The sequence below is a fragment of the Arachis stenosperma genome, chromosome 5 (genome assembly GCF_014773155.1).
Source record: "Arachis stenosperma cultivar V10309 chromosome 5, arast.V10309.gnm1.PFL2, whole genome shotgun sequence".
In the NCBI taxonomy this organism is placed as follows: Eukaryota; Viridiplantae; Streptophyta; class Magnoliopsida; order Fabales; family Fabaceae; genus Arachis; species Arachis stenosperma.
Window position 1 is genome coordinate 85,895,655 of NC_080381.1, and position 9,605 is coordinate 85,905,259.

Consider the following 9,605-nt stretch of genomic DNA (forward strand, 5'->3'; position numbering starts at 1 on the left):
TCTCTAATGAGAATTTGGCAGCTTGTACCTCAAAGATTCCCAGTTTCTCCATTACAGAGAGTGGCATTAAGTTTATGCCTGACCCCAGGTCACACAGAGCCTTCTCAAAGGTCATGGTGCTTATGGTACAGGGAATTAAGAATTTACCAGGATCCTGTTTCTTTTGAGGTAATGTCTGCCTAACCAAGTCATTCAGCTCATTGGTGAGCAAGGGGGGTTCATCCACCCAAGTCTCATTACCAAATAACTTGGCATTCAGCTTCATAATTGCTCCAAGGTACTTAGCAACTTACTCTTCAGTAATATCTTCATCCTCTTCAGAGGAGGAATATTCATCAGAGCTCATGAATGGCTGAAGTAGGTTCAATGGAATCTCTATGGTCTCTAGATGAGCCTCAGATTTCGTAAGTTCCTCAAATGGGAACTCCTTTTTGTCCAGAGGATGTCCCATGAGGTCTTCCTCACTGGGATTCACATCCTCCTCCTCCTCTCTAGGTTCGGTCACACCAAGTAAGGTTATGGCCTTGTACTCTCTTTTTGGATTCTCTTTTGTATTGCTTGGGAGAGTACTAGGAGGAGTTTCAGTGACTCTTTTACTCAGCTAGCCCACTTGTGCCTCCAAGTTTCTAATGGAGGACCTTGTTTCATTCATGAAACCTAGAGTGGCCTTAGATAGATCAGAGACTATGTTTGCTAAGCTAGATGGGTTCTACTCAGAATTCTCTGTCTGTTTCTGAGAGGATGATGGAAAAGGCTTGCTATTGCTTAACCAGTTTCTTCCACCATTATTAAAGCCTTGTTGAGGCTTTTGTTGATCCCTCCATGTGAAATTTGGATGATTTCTCCATGAGAGATTACAGGTGTTTCCATAGGCTTCGCCCATGTAATTCACCTCTGCCATTGCAGGGTTCTCAAGATCATAAGCTTCTTCTTCAGAAGATGATTCTTTTGTATTGTTGGATGCATTTTGCAATCCATTCAGACTCTGAGAAATCATATTGACTTGCTGAGTCAATATTTCAAGAACTCCCTTCTTTTGAAGCGTCAATTTCAAGAACTCCCTTCTTTTGAAGCGTCCCATTATTCACAGGATTCCTCTCAGAGGTGTACATGAACTGGTTATTTGCAACCATTTCAATGAGTTCTTGAGCTTCTGTAACTGTTTTCTTTAGGTGAATGGATTTACCTACAGAATGGTCCAATGACATCTTAGACAATTCAGACAGACCATCATAGAATATATCCAGGATGGTCCATTCTGAAAGCATGTCAGAAGGACACTTTTTGTTCAGTTGCTTGTATTTTTCCCAAGCATGTCAGAAGGACACTTTTTGTTCAGTTGCTTGTATCTTTCCCAAGCTTCATAGAGGGATTCACCATCTTTCTGTCTGAAGGTTTGAACATCCACTCTAAGCTTGTTCAGTTTTTGAGGAGGAAAGAACTTGGCTAAGAAAGCCGTGACCAGCTTATCCCAAGAGTTCAGGCTATCTTTAGGATGAGAGTCCAACCATGTTCTAGCTCTATTTCTTACAGCAAAAGGGAAAAGCATAAGCTTATAGACCTCGGGATCAACTCCATTGGTCTTAACAGTATCACAGATCTGCAAGAATTCAGTTAAGAACTCAAAAGGATCTTCTGATGGAAGTCCATGAAACTTGCAATTCTGTTGCATCAGAGAAACTAATTGAGGCTTAAGCTCAAAATTGTTTGCTCCAATGGCAGGAATTGAGATGTTTTTTCCATGGAAGTTGGAATTTGGTGCAGTAAAGTCACCAAGCATCTTCCTTGCATTGTTGTTGGGTTCAGCCATTACTTCTTTTTCAAGATTCTCTGTAAGGTTTTCTCTAGATTGTTGTGCTTTAGCTTCTCCTTCAGAGTCCTTTCAGGTTCAGGATCTGCTTTAACAAGAATGTCCTTATTGTTGCTCTTACTCATATAAAAAAGAAGAAAACAGAAAAGAAGAGGAATCCTCTATGTCACAGTATAGAGATTCTTTTACGTGAGTAGAAGAGAAGAAGAATAGAAAGAGGAGAAGAGAGAAGAAGAAAAATCCGAACACAGAGAGAAGAGAAGGTTCGAATTATGAGTAGAAGAGAAGTGTTAGTAGATAAATAAAATAAATAGAAAGAAATGAGAGGGAGAGAATTTCGAAAATTAATTTTAAGAAAAGAAATTATTTTTGTTTTTATTTTAATTATTAGTTAGAGTTCGAAAATTAAGAATGAGAATAAAATTAAAAGTTAAAACAATTAGTTAAGTAAAAAGATTTTTGAAAAAGAGGAAGGTGATTTTCGAAAATTAGAGAGAGAAAAGTAGTTAGGTGGTTTTGAAAAAGATAAGAAATAGTAAAACAAACAAAAAGTCAATTAGTTAATTGAAAAAGATTTGAAAATCAATTTTGAAAAGATATTTTGAAGTTAGTTTTGAAAAAGATATGATTTGAAAAAGATATGTTTGAAAAGATAAGATTGAAATTTATTTTGAAAAATATTTGAAAAAGAAAATTAGAAAGATTTGATTTTGAAAATTAAAGTTAATGACTTGACTAACAAGAAACTAAAAGATATGATTCAAGAATTTAAAGGTTGAACCTTTCTTAACAAAAAAGTAACAAACTTGAAATTTTTGAATCAATCACATTAATTGTTAGTAAAGTTTTTAAAAATTTGAAATGAAATTAAGAAAAAGATTTTGAAAAACAATTTTTTAAAATTTTCTAAAAACAAAGGGAAAAAATGAAAAAGATTTGATTTTGAAAAAAATTTGAAAAGATAAATTTTTGAAATTGAAATCTTGACTTGACTAACAAGAAACAACTAATTTTAAAAATTTTTGACTAAGTCAACCCAAAGATTTCGAAATTTATGAGTGAAATAAAGAAAAGATATTTTTTTGATTTTTTTTTAATTTAATGGGGAAAGAGAAAAACCACAAAATGACTCAACACATAAAAATTTTGGATTAAAACTAATGATGCATGCAAGTACACTATAAATGTCAAGATGAACACCAAGAACACTTTGAAGATCAAGATGAACATCAAGACTTATTTTTGAAAAATTTTTAAGAAAAAAAAACATGCAAGACACCAAACTTAGAAATTTTTAATGGTTAGACACTAACAAAACAAGAATGCATATGAAAACCAAGACACAAAACAAGAAAATTTAAAGATCAAAAAGGAGACTTATCAAGAACAACTTGAAGATCATGAAGAACACCATGTATGAATTTTTTGAAGTTTTTTTTTTAGAAAAATTAAAAATGCAATTGACACCGAACTCAACACTTGACTCTAGAGTCAAATAAAAAATACAAAATATTTTTTATTTTATGATTTTTTTTATTTTTTTGGATTTTTTGAAAATTATTTTTACAAAAACAAAAAAGAAGAAAAATTTTTGAAAGATTTTTGAAAACTTTTTGAAAAGAAAATAATGGTTAAAACAAGAAGAAAATTACCTAATCTGAGCAACAAGATGAACCGTCAGTTGTCCAAACTCGAACAATCTCCGGCAACGGCGCCGAAAACTTGGTGCACGAAATTGTGATCTCAATGGCGCCAACAACTTGGTACGCACAAGTTTAATCTCAACTCTTTTTCACAACTTCGCACAACTAACCAGCAAGTGCACTGGGTCGTCCAAGTAATAAACCTTACGTGAGTAAGGGTCGATCCCACGGAGATTGTCAGCTTAAAGCAAGCTATGGTCATCTTGTAAATCTCAGTCAGGCGGATTCAAATGGTTATAGAGTTTTAATAATTCAAAAGATAAATAAGCATAAAATAAAGATAGAGATACTTATGTAATTCATTGGTGGGAATTTCAGATAAGCGTATGGAGATGCGTTGTTCCTTCTGAATCTCTACTTTCGTATTGCCTTCATCCAATACTTCATACTCCTTTCTGTGGCAAGCTGTGTTGGGTGTCACCGTTGTCAATGGCTACTTCCCGTCCTCTTAGTGAAAATGGTCCTCTACGGTTTCTGTACAGCTAATCAACTGTCGGATTTCTCGTCTCAGATGAAAAATACCATGCACAAATATCGTATGGCTAATCAGCTATTGGTTCTCGATCGTGTAGGAATAGGATTTACTATCCTTTTGCGTCTGTCACTACGCCCTACAATCGCGAGTTTGAAGCTCATCACAGTCATCCCATCCTAGATCCTACTCGGAATACCACAGACAAGGTTTAGACTTTTCGGATCTCAGGAATGCTGCCAATTGATTCTAGCTTATACCACGAAGATTCTAATCTCGTATTCAGATGCCCCATTGTTAGAGGGGAGTCGATGTGAATCGTTGATTAGAAACCCAAGAGATATACATTCAAGCTTGTTTTCATGTAGAACAGAATTAGTTGTCAATCACGCGTTCGTAAGTGATAATGGTGATGAGTGTCACATAATCATCACATTCATCATGTTCTTGTGTGTGAATGAATATCTTAGAATAGGAATAAGCATGAATTGAATAGAAGAACAATAGTACTTTGCATTAATACTCGAGGAACAGCAGAGCTCCACACCTTAATCTGTGGTGTGTAGAAACTCCACCGTTGAAAATACATAAGTGATAATGGTCCAGGCATGGCCGTGAGGCTAGCCCCCAATGTCTAAGGACTAAAAATAATCCCAAGATATCCACAAAATCCAAGATTCCTAACACAATAGTAAAAAGTTCTATTTATACTAAACTAGTTACTTGGGTTACAAAAACAAGTAAATGATGCAGAAATACACATCCGGGCCCACTTGGTGTGTGCTTGGGCTGAGCATTGAAGCTTTCGTGTGTAGAGACTTTTCTTGGAGCTAAACGCCAGTTTGCAGCTTGTTTTGGGCGTTTAACTCTAGCTTGTAACCTGTATCTGACGTTTAACGCCATAATAGGGCAGGAAATTGGCGTTCAAACGCCAATTTGCGTCGTCAAAGCTCGAGCAAAGTATAGACTATTATATATTGCTGGAAAGCCCTGGATGTCTACTTTCCAACGCAATTGAGAGCGTACCAATTGGAGTTCTTTAGCTCCAAAAAATCCATTTCGAGTGTAGGGAGGTCAGAATCCAACAACATCAGGAGTCCTTTTTCAGCCTCTGAATCAGATTTTTGCTCAGGTCCCTCAATTTTAGCCAGAAAATACCTGAAATCACAGAAAAACACACAAACTCATAGTAAAATCCAGAAATGTGAATTTTGCTTAAAAACTAATAAAAATATACTAAAAAGTAGCTAGATTATCCGCTCATCGGTGAGTATTTAAGAGCATGCTATAGCCTGGAAACCAGCAAGAATATGAACCTAAGTTATCATGCATGAAACTCCATGAACCTGGGTTTGAATTCTCTAAATAAGGACTCATATCTCTCTGTACTTTCATTCATTTTTCTTATGTTCTATCACTTTCTTGAGGACAAGCAAGATTTATGATTGGTGTTGTGATGCCAAGGCATCTTGGCTAGTTTTACAAGCCATTTTTAGTACGTTTTAGGTTAGTTTCATGCATTTTCTTAGTTAATAAGCAAGTATTTGGTTGAGTATGCATTCATATCTAGATTCAATCAACCATTGTGAATTCTAAATATTTTCATGAGAATAATGCAAGGGTTGAATGATGTAATGAATGATGCATTATCTTATGATTAGAGCAAGGCTTTGGTGCAAATTGTTTGATTGATTTCAGGTAAGAATAAGTAGAAAAGAGCCACGTTAGTGGCCACGTGGGCACTAACGTAGAGCAAAACAAGATGACCACCGTTAGTGGCAACGTTGGTGCTACTAACGTGATCAAAAGCAAACTCAAGAGAGGAAACCCACGTTAGTGCCACTAACGTGGGCACTAACATGGAGCAAAGCAAGAAGGAGGATGTTAGTGGTGGCATTGACAGCACTAACGTGATCGAAAGGAGAAGCAAAGGAAGAAAGAGCCACGTTAATGGCCACGTTAGTGCCACTAACGTGAGCTATTAATGTGGAAGAGGGGAAGCTTGTGGCGCTAGTGGTGGTGTTGATACCACTAACATCTTCGACGGGTTAAAGCAAGGCAAGGAAAGCCACGTTAGTGGCCACATTAATGCCACTAGCGTGGGCATTAATGTGGAAGAAGGGCAAAGGCCTGGCGTTAGTGGTGGCATTAATTCCACTAACGCCAGCGATGGTAAAGCATGAGTGGAGTTAGTGGCCACGTTAGTGCCACTAATACCAGGAGTAACGTGAATTCATAGGATTTTAGGACATTAGTGACCACGTTGGTGTCACTAACATCTTCGACCCAGGAATTTACACATCTCGTTACTCACACTAACGGCCTAAACAATGTGACTACTGCCTAACTTAAACTCCTTCAGCAAGCTAAGCAAAGCCCAATGAGTTTGTTAATTGCTTCAACTATGGCTAAGGGCCCATGATGAGCAGATAATTTATACACTTTTTGGCATTGTTTTTACATAGTTTTTAATATGATTTAGTTAGTTTTAGTATATTTTTATTAGTTTTTAAGCAAAATTCACATTTCTGGACTTTACTATGAGTTTGTTTATTTTTCTATGATTTCAAGTATTTTCTGGCTGAAATTGAGGGACCTGAGCAAAAATCTGATTCAGAGGCTGAAAAAGAACTGCTGATGCTGTTGGATTCAGACCTCGCTGCACTCAAAATGGATTTTTTGGAGCTACAGAAGCCCAAATGGGACTCTCTCAATTGCGTTGGAAAGTAGACATCCAGGGCTTTCCAGCAATATATAACTGTCCATACGTTGCTCGAGTTTAGACGATGTTAACTGGCATTCAACGCTAGCTTTTTGCTCTATTCTAGCATTAAACGCCAGAAACAAGTTGCAAGCCAGAGTCAAACGCCAGAAACAAGTTACAAACTGGCGTTTAACTCCAAGATAATTCACATCGACTTTCTAATCAACGATTCACATCGACTCTCCTCTGACAATGGGGCATCTGAATCCGAGATTAGAATCTTCGTGGTATAGGCTATAATCCATTGGCAGCATTCCTGAGATCCTGAAAGTCTAAACCTTGTCTGTGGTATTTCGAGTAGGATCTGGGATGGGATGACTGTGACGAGCTTCAAACTCATGACTGTAGGGCATATTGACAGACACAAAAGGATAGTAAATCCTATTCCTACACGATCGAGAACCAATAGCTGATTAGCCATACGATATCTGTGCATGGTATTTTTCATTCGAGACGAGAAATCTGACAGTTGATTAGCCGTACAGAAATCGTAGAGGACCATTTTCACTGAGAGGACGGGAAGTAGCCGTTAACAACGGTGACACCCAACATACAGCTTGCCATTGAAAGGAGTATAAACGATTGGATTAAGGGAATACGAAAGCAGAGATTCAGAAGGAATAACGCATCTCCATACGCTTATCTGAAATTCCCACCAATGAATTACATAAGTATCTCTATCTTTATTTTATATTTTATTTATCTTTTGAATTATCAAAACTCTATAACCATTTGAATCCGCCTGACTGAGATTTACAAGATGACCATAGCTTGCTTCAAGCCGACAATCTCCGTGGGATCGACCCTTACTCACGTAAGGTTTATTACTTGGACGACCCAATGCACTTGCTAGTTAGTTGTGCGAAGTTGTGAAAAAGAGTTGAGATTACAATTGTGCATACCACGTTGTTGGCACCATTGAGATCACAATTTCGTGCACCAAGTTTTTGGGGCCGTTGCTGGGGATTGTTCGAGTTTGGACAACTGACGGTTCATCTTCTTGCTTAGATTAGGTAATTTTCTTCTTGTTTCAACCTTTATTTTATTTTCAAAAAAAAAAGTTTTCAAAAGTTTTTTTCAAAATTTTGTTCTCCTTGTTTTCGTTTTTCCAAAAAGATATTTTCGAAAAATCCGAAAAAATTGTAAAAAAATCATAAAATCAAAAATATTTTGTGTTTCTTGTTTGAGTCTAGAGTCAAGTTTTAAGTTTGGTGTCAATTGCATCTTTCTAACTTTCAAAAAATTTTCGAAAAAAATTCATGCATATGTCTTCATGATCTTCAAGTTATTCTTGGTAAGTCTTCTTGTTTGATCTTTACATTTTATTGTTTTATGTCTTTTGTTGTTTTTCATATGCATTTTTGAATTCATAGTGTCTAAACATGAAAAATCTCTTAGTTTGGTGCCTTGCATGTTTTCTTTTCTTGAAAATTTTTCAAAAATAAGTTCTTGATGTTCATCATGATCTTCAAAGTGTTCTTAGTGTTCATCTTGACATTCGTAGTGTTCTTACATGCATTATTTGTTTCGATCCAAAATTTTTATGTCTTGAGTCATTTTGTAGTTTTTCTCTTTCCATATTAAAAATTCAAAAGAATCAAAAAATATCTTTTCCTTTAATCATTCATAATTTTCGAAATCCTTGGGTTGACTTAGTCAAAAATTTTTAAAATTAGTTGTTTCTTGTTAGTCAAGTCAAGATTTTAATTTCAAAAATTTATCTTTTCAAAATCAAATCTTTTTCATTTCTTTTCCTTTGTTTTTCAAAAATCTTCAAAAATCTTTTTCAATACTTTTCAAAATCTTTTTCTTATCTTAATTTCACAATTTTCGAAATTTACACTAACAATTAATGTTTTGATTCAAAAATTTCAATTTTGTTACTTTTTTCTTAAGAAAGATTCAAACTTTAAATTTTAGAATCATATCTTTTAGTTTCTTGTTAGCCAAGTCATCAAAATCAAATCTTTTTAAAACTTTTTTTTCAAATCTTTTTCAAAATAAATTTCAATGATATCTTTTTAATCATATCTTTTCAATCATATCTTTTCAAACATATCTTTTTCAAATCATATCTTTTTAAAATCAATTTCAAAATCTTTCCTAACTTCTTATCTTTCCAAAATTGATTTTCAAATCTTTTTAAATTAACTAATTGACTTTTTGTTTGTTTTTCTATTTCTTATCTTTTTCAAAATCACCTAACTACTTTTCTCTCTCTAATTTTCAAAAATCATCTTCCCCTTTTTCAAAATTCTTTTAATTAACTAATTGTTTTAAATTTTAATTTTATTTTACGTCTTCTCTTAATTTTCAAATTTTAACTAAAAATTAAAATAAAAAACAAAAATATTTTTCTTTTTTTCTTAGTTAAAATTCGAATTTTCTTATCTCTCTCATCTCTTTCTATTTATTTATTCATTTACTAACACTTCTTATGACAAGTCATATTAGCCTAGTTTCATTAGCCTTTTTCTTTTATTTTCAATTGAATTATGCACTTTCTTGAGCCAAAAGCAAGCCGATTGGGTAGATTTTCATGTTTACTTTGATTTAATCAACCATGTATGAATTCATGCTATTTCATGAGGTTTTATGCTATAATTGTCACATATTATGAAAGAATGAATATCTCATGATTTTGAGCATAGCTTTGATGTGTTTGGTTGATTAATGATAGGTGAAGAAAGCTTGGAGAAAGGTTGATACAAGAAGGAAGGGCTAGGAGGAAGAGAGAACAAAAAGTTTGAGCAAAAGTTTGCCTCAAACTTTAGCTCAAACTTTTGGAATAAGTGAAAATGAACCAGGAAGCAAAAAGCTGGACCAAAAGTTAACCTCAAACTTTTGCACAAACTT

At 34.7% G+C, this 9,605-nt stretch overlaps 1 non-coding gene across 1 annotated transcript; it reads left to right on the top strand.

Moving 5' to 3' along the window:
• Positions 1 to 1,309: 1,309 nt before the first annotated feature.
• On the top strand, positions 1,310 to 1,417 carry LOC130983589 (small nucleolar RNA R71). Its single transcript, XR_009087572.1, has one exon. It is a non-coding gene; the product is annotated as a small nucleolar RNA R71 (small nucleolar RNA).
• Positions 1,418 to 9,605: the final 8,188 nt, after the last annotated feature.